Genomic DNA, 17,860 nt, shown 5'->3' with positions numbered 1-17,860 from the left:
CATGAACCTTTTAAAGGAAAATAAACTGTGTGTGTGTGTGTGTGTGTGTGTGTGTGTGTGTGTGTTTCGTGGCAGCATGTTCGGTAACCCTGATATTTATAATGATATTCTGAGCTTCCTCACACTAGCCTCTGACATCTCTCGCTGGTTTAGGATGTGAATCAAACCTCCTGGTCACCAAGTCTCCCGTTAACGCACACTAGCTGGAAAGATCAATTGTACGGACCCATTTTGTACCAGTAAACTGAACCGTTTTTCCTAAGGTCATACAGAAGTCCCCTTTACGGAAGAATATTCCAGTAATAACTTAGTAACTACGGCTTAAGCACCAGTTGGAGGAAGGTTTGACTGATTTTCACTCGACAGTAAAAGAAACCAAATACGCAGGCCCAGCACCAGAAACACTCCCAGCATTTTTTTTGGTAATTTTTTTTTTTTCGTAACCCCAGGCCAGAGAAAACGGATGGTAAGTAGTCGTGCGCTGAATTGCAGGAGCGTGTCTCACCGTTTGTCCCTTTTCTCTTGATGTTGTGCGTGCTGTGATAAGTGTTCTCTTGGTGCTGTGTGAAATGTGTTAGCGCTTCCCGAGACTTGTGTGCTGTCAGTGTTCTCTTAAGTGCTGTGGTAGAGTATGTTCTATTGGTGGTGGTGGTGGTGGTGTGTGTATGTGTGTGTGCTGTGCTAACGCTCTCTTGGTGTTGTGTGTACAGACAATGTCTTCGTATCTCTCACTACGACACCCTGAGTAGACGAAGTTTCACGTCATTCATAATTTTGACCCAGTGTATAGAGAAGCTGGAGGAACATCAGGCTACTTTACTGCCATACCAGCGATTGATTTCGATAAACCATTCGAGTTGTGAGGACCACATTACCCCCTCTGACCTTAGCCATAAGGCCGAGAGGCGTTGTGGCCTATTGTCCTGGTATCCGTTGGGGTTGTGCTTTCCAAGTCGTTGCATACCACTCCCTTCCCATTACTCGGAATGTCCTGTGTCGGGTCTCCGTCATAACGACCAACCACCTCGACACGTCGGTGTTGCATACCACACTGGCAATACTTGGCGTAAAAATTGTCTGAGATCGTATGTAGCGTTCCAGTTGCTTGGACATGACGTCTCAGCGTGACCCAACAGATAAGAAGGTTGTCACGCTAAGCTCCCCATGTTGCTGCATCTGACGTAGTCCTCTTGACGCAAGAACTACACCGACGAGTCTTCCTCAGAGGCTTGGCAGTCGTTTTATAGTTGCTCATGGTGTGTGGTAATAGGTGTGTACATAAGGGCTTGATTATACATTAATTAGTGGTCCGGGGAAAAAAAAAAGGGGGGGGGGGGGAAGGGGCGGTTCGAGGAAACAGAATTAGGCAACAAAGCGGTTGCCCAGCCTCCTAGGTTCAAGGTGGACAGCTTACCACTCACGCTTCCTAACACTCGCCGCTCTGTTACGGGAAATGTTTCTCACACTTCCCGAAAGGAGAGAAATGTCGTATCTTGTGTAGGTGTGCTTATCTCTCATATATATATATATAGGGAGATTAGGACCAATCAGGTTCTGAGACTAGGCACGGGCGTGAAGCGGTGACGTTGTTCGTTAGGATATGCCAAAATGACGCCCTCCCACTCCTTTTTAAATTCAGTCCATTAACGTCATTATAATTTTCCCTGAACATGGTCAGTTGCATTACTTGCGTAATGCAGTGTATTCTCTCTCTCTCTCTCTCTCTCTCTCTCTCTCTCTCTCTCTCTATATATATATATATATATATATATATATATATATATATATATATATATATATATATATATATATCGCCTTTTCTTGAAATAACGCTCACAACCATTCCCTTGCTTTCAAGCATGATATGCGCTACCGGACGCTGCCTGCAGTTGTCTATACAGCGAGTGAAGAGGCTATGTCATCGTCAGTGGACAGAGGGGTGTCCAGGTTCGTGGAGGACCTCGCTGCAAAGAAGTCCACTTTTTCCCTGCAACTTTGTGGAATGCAGAATCAAAGCTGCAAGAGCCCCCAAAACGGGGTTCCGTTGTAGTAGAAGTAGTATTCGTAATCGTTGTAATAGTAACAATAACGGAAGTAATTGTAGTAGTTGTACTACTACTACTAATGTTAAGAATAATAATGATAACAATAATGATAATTTGATCATAGCTGTTTTAAGGCAAGTGTTATAGAATTGTTGATGCGCGCATAGTTGTTGTTGTGAGCATGACTAGTCAATTCATGCTCAGCTCGTGTGAGCGTGACTTGAGATAAGGAAGGACGGGGCAGAGACGGTTTAGGGAAAAATAAAATATCAGTTTGATAAAACCAAGTAAAACTGGATATTACTGAAAAAAATATATATAATAAGTTTCGGATGTAAACATGTGTAATTTTATAAGGCATGTACCAAAATATTCAAGCGACACATCAGTTTTGGCGTTGCTGAATTCTAGGATTCTTAGAATCGCGGGTGAGACCCTTGTGTTCTTCGTATATTGCAAGATATGGATTTAAAATCCCTTGACTGGTTGAGGAATGCGTAGTGACTCAGGCTTATGACGGTGGTATTTAAATCGTCTTACGCATCGACGCATACTATCGGATAATCACTAACTGGCTTCTCTTTGACGCGGTTTCCACAATCATCAAACAGCCATCATTTTGCAAACAGTGCTATTACACTAGGCATAATATTATTATCATTATTGATATAACATAGCTTCTATCGACTGAATAACCAGAGATAAGTAAAGAAAAATGTGTACACCTGATGGAAGACCGTCTGGGTATTTATAGATAGTTTAGACAGACGGATGGCCCGCTCCTTCCCACCCACCCAGAGACTACAGCCCCAGCATTGTCTGTTGATCCGCTTGTACTCTCGCGGAAGATTTGATTACTTTTTTCACTTATATATATATATCTTTTTCTTTCATACTATTCCCCACTTCCCGCATTAGCGAGGTAGCGTTAAGAACAGAGGACTGGGCCTTTTAGGGAATATCTTCACCTGGCCCCCTTCTCTGTTCCTTCTTTTGGAAAAAAAAATTTATATATATATATATATATATATATATATATATATATATAATGTGTGTGTGTACGCTGCCACACTCTGCCTGCTTAAGGTTGCATCACGAGTGAAAAAGTCCCTTTCCTTTGGCGGGGCTTTACTACTAGGAGTAAAGTCTCGTCAAAGAACTTGTCACTCTAAGGGAGTCTACATTTCCCTGCTACTGGAAGTAGGGCAACCTTGGTCTGCACGAGCCTATATAAAGGTCCTGGATAACACCAGGAGTCTTTCATAGATATTGTTCATGGCGTAATTATAAGTAGATACCTAGATATGTATACACCTTACCCTCTTGCTTTAGCAGTCCCTTCTCCTGTGAGACACCTGCAGCGCTTAAGAAGCCGGCCATGTCCTGGGCGGGACCACTGGTCATATTAAGTGGTGAAGTTGTGGGTGTGTCTGTACGGGGAAACTGCTGGTCAAGTAAGTAGCAAGTGTTCAGTTCCTTCATTGTGGGAGTTGCATCGAGGGCATTAAGGGTCATGAATCGGTGTGTGTCCTAATGGAAGGATGGATGGTGTCCTAAGCCTTGTTAGGAAAGTGTAACCCGTATGTGTCTGGGGAGTATGGTTACAGACAGGTTTGTGTCTAGTTTGGTGGTATTCAAGACCCGAGTTGGGAGGCAGTTGCTTCCTGCTCTTCGAGTCATTTCGGTGTGTGTGGTTCGGGTTTGAGGTGGATCAGTGAGTATAAGTTGCTGAAGTGCCTTTGAGAGTGCAGTACAATGTTCACTTTACGACTGCATCGTCAGGGAGTTCAGTACACTGCAGCATCTTGTGATGCTTCGTTTGTAACTATCATTTTGTATGTTAACATATTGGGTTTGATGCCCAGGACTTTGACCAGACCTTTAAGGATCGTACCGTCGTGGTCAAGAGTTTAAATTGCTAAGTTACTGTGTACTTCACATTAGCACAGCTTAAATACCAAGTAAGTTGCTTTGTGAAATTGTCTAGTAGTGTTTACATGAGGTGACGTCTGTGACCAGCTAAAGTTCAGCTCTCGTTAAGCCTACGACGTTGGATTACCGAAGCAAGTGGATGTTTGTATGTTATTTCTATTTGGTCTATTACGCGGAGAGATTTACACTACTGTTGCCTTGTCTCTTAACCTTGCAAATACATATATACCGTGTCTTAACTCTATATATGCACGCAAACATACAAACAACAGTTATGGTAAGTGATTACTATTTATATTTTACGAAGAGTTTTACATTGTGTGTGTGTGTGTGTGTGTGTGTGTGTGTGTGTGTGCACAACATTCAGGGCGCGGGATCAACTTATCTCTTAGTTACTTCGTACAGTTTGAAAACCGTTCTTAATGCATCGTCCTGTTGCATAAATTCATGATGCGTATGTGTAGGTCTTCCACTACAGTCTTTCGTCAGAGTGTCAGGCAACGATATCCCGATGACGGGGGAGAAGTACCATGTAAATAATGGATGTCTTGTATATTTGTTCAGTTAAACATGCTATCAAGCGGGTGGATAAAGTGCTTACAAGTCTCTCCGTTGACCAACACACATTCTCAATCCTCATTCATATCTGGTGCGCGTAAGTCAACCAAGTTTTCGACTGTAATATAAGCATGTCTTATATATTTATTTATTCTTTTAATTTGGTTTAAATTGATTTTATCACGCGATGTTAAAGTCTCCATTCACAGCTCCAACGCTAGCGCAGCACGACACACTTACCATTCACACAGCTCCACTACACACAGCCTTTGTTACTGAAGCTACGGACCTGTGTAAGTTATTCACATACGAATAGACTCAGACATTCCTAAAGTCCTCCTTTGCTATTTGCATCAATATACCTTTTCTAAAGTAGGAAAGTATGGACTGGGTTTTTACTTCATACCTCTTTTTGTAGTACGTAATGCTGATAAAATTTCTTTTGCTTCATCCAAATTGTTTTTCATTTAAAATGTTTTCAATGATGGTTGTAACAATCTCACTATCTTGCCATACGCTTTCTTAATTATGCTGACTGACTCCTTTGCAAGTCGGAAAATATTCTTAAGTACTTTAGTCTCAATATATATAGTTTTTAATTCCTTTCGTAAGTCTCAAAGTAGCTTTTGATTCCTTATGTAACTCAAAACAGTTTCCAGTTCCTCTGTAAGTCCGAAAATAGATTTCATTGCCTTTGTAAGTCTCCGATTAGTTTCCCCATTCCTTTCTATCTTTGCCTGATGAAAAGTCGCTGCCCGCGCGCTCTCACAAGACACACACATACTCACGCCAACTTTTCCACGCTGCCAGACACACTTTCCCCAAACCGCTCAGCTGCAGTTTCACTTCCACTCACCAGCCTATCTGTAACCTTCAGCTTTCCCCCCACGTTCGAGCCTCATCACACTGCTTCCCTCACCGCTTTGTTCATGTCCTCCTTCTCCTCCTCCTCTCCCCAGTACCTGATCATCCAACCATTCCTGATTTCTAATCCTGCCGTATCATCTCCCACGTCTTTAGCTATATCACCAATCATTTCTTTAGCGTATTATTTCCAACTCACACATTTTGGAGCCCAACCTTATATTTCAATAATGGTAAATTCATTGTGACTGCTGAAAACACGTTTGTTATATGAGATGTTTGACCTCAGGCTCCAGGAGGTCACCCTGCTGGACACCCCTCCCTCCGCTCAAGTAATCTCTCATTCACCACAAAAAACACGTGACCAGGCATGTAATTCTTGCCCAGTGTTGGAGGTTCGGTTCTAAACGGTCTGCCAGCCTTGTCTTGTACCATACTGAACATAGTTATTTTTCACACTCAACTCCCTTCTGCCTATCTCTATCTTTTTTTGGGTAATCATCCCCCCTCCCCTTTATAATCTTATCTTTTACAGATTAGGAAGTTAAGATACTTTACAGTAATTTCTTAATGTAGGAAAGCTCTTTGTATACATCCATCAGGTCTTCTGTCCATCCCATGTATACCCTTAGATTTTCATTCGTTCTCCTTCGGAATCCTAATTAGTAGTTCTTCTAATCACAAAAACCATATTTATCTAACTTCTTATTCATTTCTTTATGTACATTCCATGGCCTCCATTCATCGCTGGTTTCTGCAAATCACTCATCAAATTTGCTTAACTGACAAGGCTGGCTGGCTGGCTTTTGTTGAGACTCGCTAGGCGTTGTTATCTAAGAACAACACTCGATGTTAACAGTATCCCGGTAACTGAAGTCTTTAGTAAACAAAGGGTTCCTTGGCTACACACTCTTAGTGGTTCAGCGGTCGTTGGGTCTCTTTCCATCTATGGCCATACACCTCTTTAACGAAACTCAAGGTTAAAACCCATCAAAACTGCTTCCTGTCACCTCCAGTCGTATTAACACCACATGTCATCAGACATCAAGGGCTACAATCAGACAAGGTAGCTGGAAGGCTTATTATAATAGTTTGAACCGTCCTACCTTATCTAGAATTATGTTTAGACACTACTAAATGGAAACTTGGCTAGCTAGAATGAAACGAACCAGGAGGATTATTATAATGCTTTCGTGTGATAAAAGGTACACCTCAGATTAAGCACCGTAACTTGCTTTAGTTATGCAGAATCTTAGGGGAAAATGTTGAGACGGAAAATCTGATATGTAATAAATACTCGAAAGACTTTTTGCAAGAGAAGGACTTTCAGGAAAGAAAATACGTCGAGGGGAAAAAAAAATAAATTATATATACATTTGGGAGGGAAAGATGTTCTTTGTCGAAAAAAAAGGCCAGTCAGTGACAAGAACATCGGAAGTGTTGGTCATTGGTAAGGAAAAGAAAGGTCCCAGCAAGAAAAAAAAAAAACCGTCTGGTGTTAGACGAAGCCTCCGGGGTAGCGATAAATATTTTATCGTAATTACCAAGCCTCTGTCCCCCTCCTGCATGAAGAAAACAAGTCCTGAAATTCAAAGCACATGTAATGGACACATTATGAAATTAAAAGTACATGTAATGCTCATACTATATATAATGAGCCCTTTATATGTGCATATGTCCTGATTTTACATGTGATAACCTTCGCATAATAAATGTCTGAATCATTTAATGGTCGTAGGAACATTGTTTTCAGGCGATATTCTATTCTTTTTGTCTATTTTCAGTATCCTTTATCCACAATGTGCAACAGATATGTCAGCGTCAATACAACAGCAGATTTTCATGACTCATTTCAGCGGTGTAAACCGTTCGCTTCGCAATCCTAGTGCATTTTCTTTCTCCGTAGCAATTTCGTGCACGCACTGAATCGCATGACAAAGTCGTATTTGTCATCGCGTGGTGTTTTGCATTGCGAAAGCTTAGCGCAAAAAGAACGCCGGTACTGCATTTTGTGAATCGAGGAACGTATGCATTGCATTTTGCGAATCGAGGGACGTATGCATTGTATTTTTGCGAGTCTTTTGCGGACATTCTCAGTACGACTTGAACCCATTACCAAGCTTACTTCCAACACGTAAAGAGAGAAAATACGAAAGTGAATGCGTATGGAATACCTTGTTATGGTAAGTTAATCCAACTCCAGTGATAATTATGACCGATTATAATCAAGACTAGTGTTATCATCCTTGAAGGGTAGCGTATACATGGGAGGCAGTGTAATAACGTATACATGGGAGGCAGTGCAATGTAACTAGTATTTATGCATAAAATTTCACGTCCCGATAGACAGACCGTCTTGCTAACAGAATTAGGTTATGAGTCCCGGACAGTCACGATTAGTGGGAGTGATTGGCGTTGGCAGGCAACCTTGTGTGTCACTGATATTATGGAGTTCTTGTCATCGTGACACGATGAACTAATCTACCCATAATTATAAAACTGTGTTCCACATGTTGATAGATTACCACTTGTGCACAGTGGTACAGTCGTTGAGCACGTCGCTACGACCCAGTCGTATTCACTGATGGCCTGGCCTTTTACCTAACCAGGCCATCATACCCAAGGGCTCGTACCATCGTGCTCGAGGATCGCACCGTCGAACTCAAGGGATTGATAACCACTGGCGTTATGTGACTTTGTAAATAAACCATCCCGACACCCAACCCGTAAACAGAGAAGGAGGATGCTGGAGGGTGGGGGTGTTTATTTACAAGAGAGGCAGTAAAACAGCACACCACTTGTAAATCACGCATCAACCTAAGGAAGACCGTTGCGCACGCTAGGCGACCCTATGTGGTAGGTTCGCCCAGTAGGCTTCTGATAGAGCCAAGGAAACTATACACTTCAACGTTTTGTTTGTACAGCCTCTTGTACTCTGCTAGGACGCCTTGTTAGTGCAGCCTGCTATATTATGTCTGGGGGCGCTATGTTAGCACAGCTTGCTATGCTGTGCATAGTCTAGAAGTCTAGCTAGGATAGCGAAGCGTTCTTTTGTACTCTTTTAGCCTCACATATTATGACTATACGTGAGAATTATATACAGAAATAAATTTAGTTTCGTTCATGATTAGTAATTAATGTTATATCATGAATATTGTCTATAGTTACCAAGAGACTAGTCAAGACTACGTCTACCAGACTTAACACCTTCATACAGCACAGAACTGTTGAGCATGAAGGACCTATATAACTGTCCCATTCTGGCAGTTCCTATGTACAATCCAACATACACAGTACATTTCGGTGTTTGACGGGACGGGTCTTGGAACGGCAAGTACATTCCCCTGGTCTTCTGATCATGTTTACTCTGACTTTAGTGCGAATTATTCTCTATCTCCTTTTTATTTGTATTGAGTACATTCAACAGAGTGAATCGAAGCACCTTACATGCTTGGCGTAACGCTGCCAAAACCCTGGGGCTGTGACACTAATTGAATGCGGATAGTCCACTCAAGTTTTATTCTGTGCCTGTCAAAATGGTTGGTGGTGCAGAGTGCACGACGAGCCTTTTTGGAAAGATTGTGAACGGTGGATCATTAATCAGAAATAAGCAAAAATTAGTTGTATGGTGAAAAATGGATTAGGAATAGAGATATATCGTAGGGATACACGTTATCTCCAGCGACAATGCATAAGTGAATGAAAAAAGAAGGCAATGTATGATTGTTCCGCATGTCTAACACAGCACCAGTCGGTGAAAAAGGGGGAAGTATTTCGACCGGGATACCTTTCCGTAACCTTACAAAAACCTAATTTTACTCACTCTAATTCCGATCTCGCTTTTCGGAACCATAGCCACTTCGAAAGTAGAATCACAATGTAGCAGAAGACGCAAGGAATGCGCCAGTAGTGTAAAACGAACCAGGGTGTGGCTGTAAACTGTTTGTGGCGAGGAGGATAATAAAAAACCGTGGCAAAACACACATCACTTGGCTACATGATCTGCCACCTGGATCGAAGGCGGTGAGGGAAGGGATCCGTCCGAACGCGGAGCAGGACGTGAGAAGTTGGCGATAAAGTTCCCCGTTTGCGTAGTCTTCCTCCAATGAGACTGTCTTGAAATAAAGGTATGATTGTTTAATGGTTGGTTGGGCTTTAAGTCTATCAGCAGCTAGGGGTCTATTAGGGCCGTCAACGTAAGCTTACATCCACCAACCTTCTTCAGGTGTTAAGATAATTCTAAGACCGCATACAGTCTCACTATGCGTCTGGCCCATCTTGTATAATGGTAACCATCAAATGTTTAAAAAATAGTCATATGGAGTTATCAGATTTTGCAAAAATAAAGTTGAAGATTTATAGAATCTACTAGGCGGTAATTATTAACTGAATATCGGCAAAAAAAAAAAATGTGAAGATGGACGGAAAAGTTGAAGATTGTACCTTAATAAATGGTCATATGAAAACTTTTAATCGGGTTCCGATCAAGATCTTTGCAGCGTAATTTCCTGTTTATATGCAAATATGAAAGTTACACTTCCTGTTGATAGAGGAATTTTATGGACAGTTCATATTTTCTTTTTTCCAACGTGGTGGTGGTTGGGTCTTTTGATGAATAATGATGTGATGTGATGAAATTGTGTGATCATGACAGAGGGAGAGGGTGAGAGGGACGGCTGTTGAGTTGGTAACTGAAAAGAGCGATCGCTAGGTCAGGCACCAGGCATCAGTACTGGATGAAGTATCGAATAACGTGTTGAAGTTATAATACGTGATGTTTTAAGTGTCAAACACCTGCTGGCCAACGGAGACACTGGAAAGTATTATTCTGTAACTCAAGTGTTGGATGTATGCCATAAGCACTCCCTTAGTTTTTTAGCGTATACTCACACGACGCTTTATTTTTATTTTTTTTGCATACGCGATGCTCTCCATTTTATTTTAAACGTATATTCACATGATGCGAAAGAAGGGACGTATAGCAACGATAAGGAAGGTATGCAAGAGCCGCTGCGTCTCTTTCCCGTACGCAAGCACATCGTCCGCGTGACACATGCTGCTGCCACGGCAAAATGGCTTCAAGGTTGGAAATTAGGGCCGCACCAGTGAAGAGTGGCCCGTCAAGCGAGATGGGCGGACGGCTTAATGACGTGGTCACGAACGTTTCTGGAGCTGTGATGACGCTTGTTGCTCGGGGAGTCACTTCAGCCGCCGGAAGGAAATCAACCCCTCCTACCCCAAGTTAAGAGCGATGACGCCGAAAGGCTGATGACGTGGTGGACAAGGATGTTGCTGCCATGCTGGGTGTGTTGGGTGAGGGTGGCGACGGGACTCGCTTCTGGGAAGTTCACAATTGCGTGAATGGCGTTAAACAGTAGAGGTTGTCTCATGGCCTATGTTGAAAATATGGGCTTGAGACACCGCAGATGTGTTCCGGTTAACGAGTCTCTCGCGCACGACAGTATGACCCTTGATCACGAAGGCACGACCCTTTGAACACCAAGGATACGACCCTTGAGCACGACGGTATGACATTTAAATACCACCCTTGCTCATAATAGCCTGTCCCTTCACATATCCCTTAAGTAAGTCGACAGACCACGTCATCATACTCGAGGGCTGTAAATGGCGTGCCCAAGCACTGTAATGTGTGTCAAAGGCTAAATATCCTGGAACTGGTCGTATAATACACACTACAGGGTTATGACGTTACCTCAGATCAATGCAGTTTCAAAATCAGTCATAGCATACATGCCAGTCTTTCTCTTCAAATAAGTTACAATTAAGAGACTCCAATTTATCAATATTTCTCAGTTAGTAGGCAAAGGAATTGATCTTTTTGTAGTTATTTGCATAAGCTTAATGCAAGTAATCATTTACCAATGGCTCCGAGGAAAGCCATGCCCATGATTCGAACCCTGGCATGAGTCATAGTCAGCTTCGCTAACCACTACTCCAAACTGGGCAACAGGTTACCAACATATAAAATGCCCTGGTTGTATGGTCTGTTTATAGGGGTTTGCAACCAAGAGATACGTTTAGGTCGTCTGCTGGGGATCTGCCTAAGTGCCATGCTGTCCCTCTACTATTATCTTATAAGGATGATTTTCATTGTCATTTCAAGAAGGGCGAGTGTTGGACGCATCATGATAATTACGATGAAAAACTTGAACATCACAATAATTTGCATAGTAATTTCACCAGAGAAATCTTATTGATTTACATACGAAATACGGATCCGGTCTGGCTGCTTCCGGGTCAATTCTTTGGACGTCTTGGGTGTGCGTGAATTACTAATAATGGTGGCGAAACAAACAAGCATTTTGGAAACAATCCTGCCGCAAGACATACCTTCATTGAGAAACTTTCCTATTGCTAATGTCAACCTGGAACTCCGCCACTCTTCCCCTTCATGTTATGCGTCACACTGTCTCGTGTGTAGCGTAATGTGAACTTTAAAGGAAACGTTTATTTGTCACACGTCTTTCTCACAAATCTTTTTGGGATCTTTGATGTAGTAGGTCCTCGCTAATGTCCCCTGTCTGTAATCTGAAGAGCCTAGATGTTCTAAGACGAAGCTCACTGATTAACTGTACTGCAAAGGACGAGAGACTCAGTGATTAGCTTTGATGTAGGGTACGCGACCCAGTGATTAGCTTTTACTTTAGGGACGAGACCCAGTGATTAGCTTTTACTTTAGGGACGAGACCCAGTGATTATCTTTTACACATGGGACGAGGCCCAGTGATTAGCTTTTACACATGGGACGAAACCCAGTGATTAGCTTTTCCACATGGGACGAGGTTCAGTGATTAGCTTTTACACATGGGACGAAACCCAATGATTAGCATTTACATATGGGACAACGATACCCAGTGATTAGCTTTAACACATGGGACGAGACCCAATGATCAGCCGTAATGCACAAAATTATGATTTCACTCAGAACTCTTCTTTGTATGCCTTGTAATACACAAGGAACGCCAGGACAAGTTGCGTGTGCCCGGGACTTGCTACGACCTCTTGTCTGTGTTACTGATGACAGACAGCTGTTGTGGGCGGTGAGGCCAGTACCAGATCCCCACACGGCAGCTGGCACATTTTTTTTTCTTCCCTCTGGGGCTCAGTCATCTGTCCCTGGCGCTACCTTGCTCTTGCGGGAAAGCATGCACACCACAACACTTTGTGACCTGTGGTCCCGATCGGTGGACGCACTTCCATGAGTGCTGCAGGAGCTTCATAAGGAAGGTTTATATATATATATATATATATATATATATATATATATATATATATATATATATATATTGCTGGAATGGGTCTGATAATGCCATGAGACTAAATATACTTCCTGTATTCTGAAATTGTGACATGATATTTACCAGATACATAATTCTTACGTGAATAATCGCTTCAGTAAATCGTTATTCAGTACCAGAATGTATTCAAGGCATGCAACCTTTTATTACATTCCAGCCAGCCGTCTTTGCATGTATATTTTGTTCTACCCAGTTTAACAAAATAATGGACAACTTCCTACACAAAATCATATTAAGTAACTTTGTTGTTATATTTTGGGGTTAGATACCTGAGTATCTAACCCCACTTAGAAAAAATGAGGCAAAAGGTGCTTGATTAATTTTATCGTCTGTGACATTTAGTTTTCCCGAAACTGATAATGCCTGTGCGAGAACCACTGGTCATGGTTGGAGATGTATAGTGTTTTGACGTTCACCCATGGCAAAGTCAGTCAAGAGAAAGTTCGTTTCTTTATCACTCGGTTTATATTGTGACCAACTGTCCTCGGTTTTCCGAGGCAGTTCCTGATATGAAGTGGCGTCCGAAATTTTGTTACGCCAATATATCTCCCAGACTATTACCGTATGTCCCGGATTTAGATTTTCTTTTTACAAAATATCGGAAAACATAGTTTCCTTTAACTTTTATCGTAAAAATCTCACTGTTTTTCAATCCTCAAGAACAATTATATGTTAAATCTAGAAGTGGAATGCGTGACATAAATGTTATGAATTCATCACCACGATCTATAATCTAAGAATGTACGAGACATCATTTCAAAATAATTCATGTAATGACATGATTGATTTTACAGCTGCAGTATATCATTTTATTCTCTGTATAATCGATAATGTTCTGGTCACAGGAATATCTCACTTTCAGTACAGACGTTATAATCCTTGAGCACAATGGCACTACCCTAGAGTGCGACTGTGTCCACTATGATGTCATGGCCTTTAACCTAGTCCTTAAGCTTTAAGTCAAAGGCCAGGTCATCGCATCTTAGGATTGTACCGTCGTGGTCATAGGTCACACCATGAGGTCTGATGAAAAAAAAAAAAAATGAACCAGTTCTTCCCTCTAGAAAACCTTGTCTGTCTTTACAACACAAGTCTGCGTGCAATTCATTTCAAGATTGCTTGTTCCTGAATATAACCTAAAACATTTCGTAAACTTCGTAGTATGATTAAATGGTACTGTATTCAGGTCAAAAATTATAATGTACCTTTAGGGAAAATAGGCTCTCATAATTTGTGATGGTGAGGTAACATTAAATGCATTGTTAACATACCATATAGCGACGTTCCAAAGCCATGAACATTGGTTTCGAATGTTTTGCCGCTCAATTTGATGTAGTTCTATCATACAGTTAGATACAGCGACTGGATTAATTGGTCACAATCCTAGAATATCAAGACAGTCGCTTCCCTCATTATTGAAAATCCGTACATGATCTCATCTGCATATTCAGGACTAGGTACACATATAGGGGCAGCAGATGTGACGGAGGAACGAGTTTGAAAGGGTGCATCTTGCACAGCGCCTTCCTTGGCCAGCTAACCACCCATGATGGCTCATATCCTGGTCATAACTATATCAAAGGACAGCTAAGGGCACCTGACGTTCAACACAGCACACCAGCAAACTTTTCCTTCATTAACTCCCAATTTTACATTTATTAAATATTTTGAATCAAGGGAAAAAAAAACGTTTGGGAAACCGGGCTTTATAAACGGTTATACTGAATGCATAGAATTTTACTAGTTTTCTTTAACTAATGTGTACAATTATCAGGCCTACCTGCACTGATCTGCTGTTCCGGGCACTGTTGGGGCTGTTTGTGTGTGAAGTCTTGGTTTTGTTCTTCGTGCCACACAAGTGGAAATCTAACCACAGACCACGGTGACCAAATTGTTCTATATTGCCGATAATATCCACCGCACGCACTGTATCAATATGTCTTGGTGATGTTAGTCAGCACGATCTGTCTCTCTCCATTCCACGTCTAAAGTTATGTGGCGTCTCTCCGAGACAGGAGAGCAAAATCGCACGAGCTCTTGCCTTCCTGAAGGCGCGCGGCGAAGTACAGCGGCGGCAGCAGCATCCGCGTATTTGCTTCGAGCGACCTGAAGTGGGCGGAGCCTAGCGACGTTAGTTGGCAGCCTCCGCTTATTGGCCGCGAGGGGTGGTGGGCGTGGCTTACATGTGGGAAACTTGAGCTAAAATAGAACAGTCTTACTGGAAATTGCAGTTTATTTTGTGATGGTTATTCAACGTAAAGCATGATTCATACTGCCTGTGAGTCGGGGCGGGGCTTCGAGACCACTTAGTGAGGCGGGGCGTAACAAATAGACTTGTAATGATGACCAGTGAACCCATAAGGAATGGCTTTCCCAAACTGTTGCATATTTAGCAATGATCTAACCCTCTATTATTCATATAGATATATGATCGTCCTATTGTTTAACATAATGTTGTTCGATTATTTTAATGGCTTTTGTTCAAAACTGAATATTTTATACTGATTTTTACAGTTCCATACAGGTCTCATACAAGAAAATGTTTGTCAAAAGTTTGGATGAGTTTACCGGAAAAAACATTCGACAGCATGGTCATAACCCATAAGCCTTCCAGGAGGGTTCAAACAACCCAAAAACAAAATTAATTCACCTAAGCATAATAGCTGCAATCACTGATTTTGTTTAATGCTTGGTTAGTTGTTTGGGCCTCAGGCTTAACTACTGCCAGGGTCATGAGGGTCGTCAGCGTCAAGTTGCATCCCCAACTGAAAAGTCCTTAACACCTTCAGCTGTTTAGAATTATTCTTGGACAACGTACACTCTGTATATAGCACATGGCCCTTACTGTGCATGGAAATTAATTCATTGCACTCTCTGATAAGTACATGTGTATATCATGTGTACAGAACATATCAGTATAGGGAAAGAAATGTTCCTAAGATAACATTTGAAAAAAAAAAAAGACAGTTACGGATTTACGGACTTGTTAACTGTAAATAAGTCAGATTGTGATGACTCCAATGTTTTTTTCCAACTCTTTTCTGGGTCTCCATTTCACGTTGTTTTACTGAGGAAGAAGGAATTAGCCGTTCGTGTTTCGTAAGATTCTCCCTGATGCTTTTCTGTGAAAACTTTCAGGTCGGTATTTTTTCTATTGTATTTTTTCCTTCACCTGAGAGATGGAAGTCAGAGCTAAATATAATCCAGAGTATCTCGTGTTTCTGTGTAGTGTTGAGTACCATCCTCTGAGGTAGGAAACAAGACCATGGCAAGGTTAGGTGGATGAATATACCCATTAACGTAAGATATTCTTAAAACTTCCAGATCTTATTGGCTGAGCAAGCCTCTTGACGAGGCGCTTATGTCCCCGACAAAGGACCCCGGCATTAAATGCGCTTTCAAACGCTGCTCTGAGACAAAACAGATGTAGACTTGTGTGATAGATATATTTAGTCTTGCATAGTGCAAATGAAATTGAAAAGAGGTAGTAAGGCTAAGTGGAAAGTGTCGCAGCGAATGCAGACACCTTTTATTAACCTTATCAATTTTACTTTTCCCTATAGCCAGTTGTATTTCTATTTATAAACAAAAATCTTGACTATAATTTGAGACAAAGTTCTCAGCTGATCGGCTGCGTTTGATGTAAATAACTCGTTTCTTTTTATTTTAGACTATTGTCGGCATCCAAGAAATTTTGGCAGTTATTGTAGTGGGCTTTCTCGCGCTGTGCTTTCTCCCAGTTGCTTGTTCGCTTTATTCCCAACCTTACTCATAATCGCTGTGGGATTTCAAAAGCTCCTAAACTGCCTGATTGTTTTGACTGAGTTTTCATGAGTCCTCATTTGAGACATTATGAATCATTACATTGGTCTCTCTTCCTGAGCAGAGCTCTATAAGCTTCTTTTTTTTTTCTTTATTTCCAGGTTACAACGAGTTATATTGCCTCTGCCTGGTGAGTTCAGCGATGATCGAATTACATTGCCTCAGCATAGTGCGTTCACTAGTGAATTACGTTGGCTCTCAGTTTAGAAGGTTCAGTGATTGAATTACATTGCTTTCTCAGCCTTAGTACATTGGTGTGTTACATTCCCTCTCAGCTCAGTAATTTCAGTGACTGAATGACATTGCTCCTAGTTGGTTCACTAGTGAGTTACATTCCTTCTCAGCTCAGTGATTGAGTTACATTGTTTCTCAGTCTATTTAGTTCACTGGTGAGTTACACTGCTTCTCAGCCTAGCTAGTTTACTGTCGCGGTACAATGCATTGTCCTAGCCAGTACAGTGATGATTTACATTGCCTCTGCGAGTTCAGTAATGAGTTGCATTACCTCTTCAGCCTGATGAGTTCAGTGATGGTTGACGTCCAATGTCCCTCAGCCTAGTTGTTTCATTAATATATTGGTATGATACGTGTCTCTGTACACTGCAGGAAACTTGTCTCAGTGATTCTCTTCTTCCATAGGATCCCAGTTTCCCGATTTTTTTTTTTTTATCTATAGTCAAAAGCTTTTCTTTTAATAACTTTTCTGTCTCATTGAATAAGTTACATTGAAGTTTCTTTCATTAAGGGAATATTTTCCTTACTGATCATGTGAAAGACCACTTGGGAGATCTCAGATCATCTCGAATGAATATGATACATTGTTATTTTCGGTTTTCCCCGATATGGATTACGTGGACTGTCAGTTATATAATACTGCTATCCTGTAGGAACGGACGATCTCTCCATATGAAGGGCAATTCCACCTTCCTTATTCACAGACTCGAGCATGTCACTATGAAGCAACCATCAGGAAAAGTAGTGAGTGTGTGCGATCTTGTTTCCTTGGCAGGTTAGGTTCCTTCGGCTCTGCTTGTAGTGTCTAGCTCCGTTACGCTCGCGTGATCCTTAAGTTCATGCCCCTTGTCGTTTCTCATATGAACCTACCCGTATTGCTGTGCATCATTCTGAGTATCGTACCTCCGTTGTCAGACTTTTCTTGTTATATACTATTGTGGTTATGGACGTTGTTGATATTTTTTCTATTTTGAAGAATGATATTTCTAATCCATTTCTAATCCTCTTTAGTTCTCTTCACTTTGTTCTTTAATGTGTACTTATCTGTCCATCTTATATATATATATATATATATATATATATATA

The 17,860-nt window shown here is 41.5% G+C and overlaps 2 protein-coding genes across 4 annotated transcripts in view; one reads left to right on the top strand and one right to left on the bottom strand.

The window, feature by feature from the left end:
* LOC139766323 (sodium-coupled monocarboxylate transporter 1-like) overlaps nucleotides 1–14,845 on the bottom strand; it is a 70,995-nt gene extending 56,150 nt beyond the window's left edge. Inside the window, exon 1 of one of the 2 annotated variants that reach the window (XM_071694816.1) lies at nucleotides 14,499–14,845. The gene's annotated coding sequence lies outside the window, so the exon portion shown is untranslated. The remainder of the gene's footprint in view (nucleotides 1–14,498) is intronic. The other variant, XM_071694817.1, reaches the window with a different exon arrangement.
* The window catches only part of LOC139766330 (uncharacterized), a 194,230-nt gene that overhangs the window by 35,448 nt on the left and 140,922 nt on the right, over nucleotides 1–17,860 (top strand). The gene's annotated exons all lie outside the window — the stretch shown is intronic.

This window comes from Panulirus ornatus, chromosome 57 (assembly GCF_036320965.1).
Source record: "Panulirus ornatus isolate Po-2019 chromosome 57, ASM3632096v1, whole genome shotgun sequence".
NCBI classification, from domain to species: Eukaryota; Metazoa; Arthropoda; class Malacostraca; order Decapoda; family Palinuridae; genus Panulirus; species Panulirus ornatus.
Note: the sequence above shows the minus strand (reverse complement) of the source record. Positions and strands in the feature narration are given on the sequence as shown.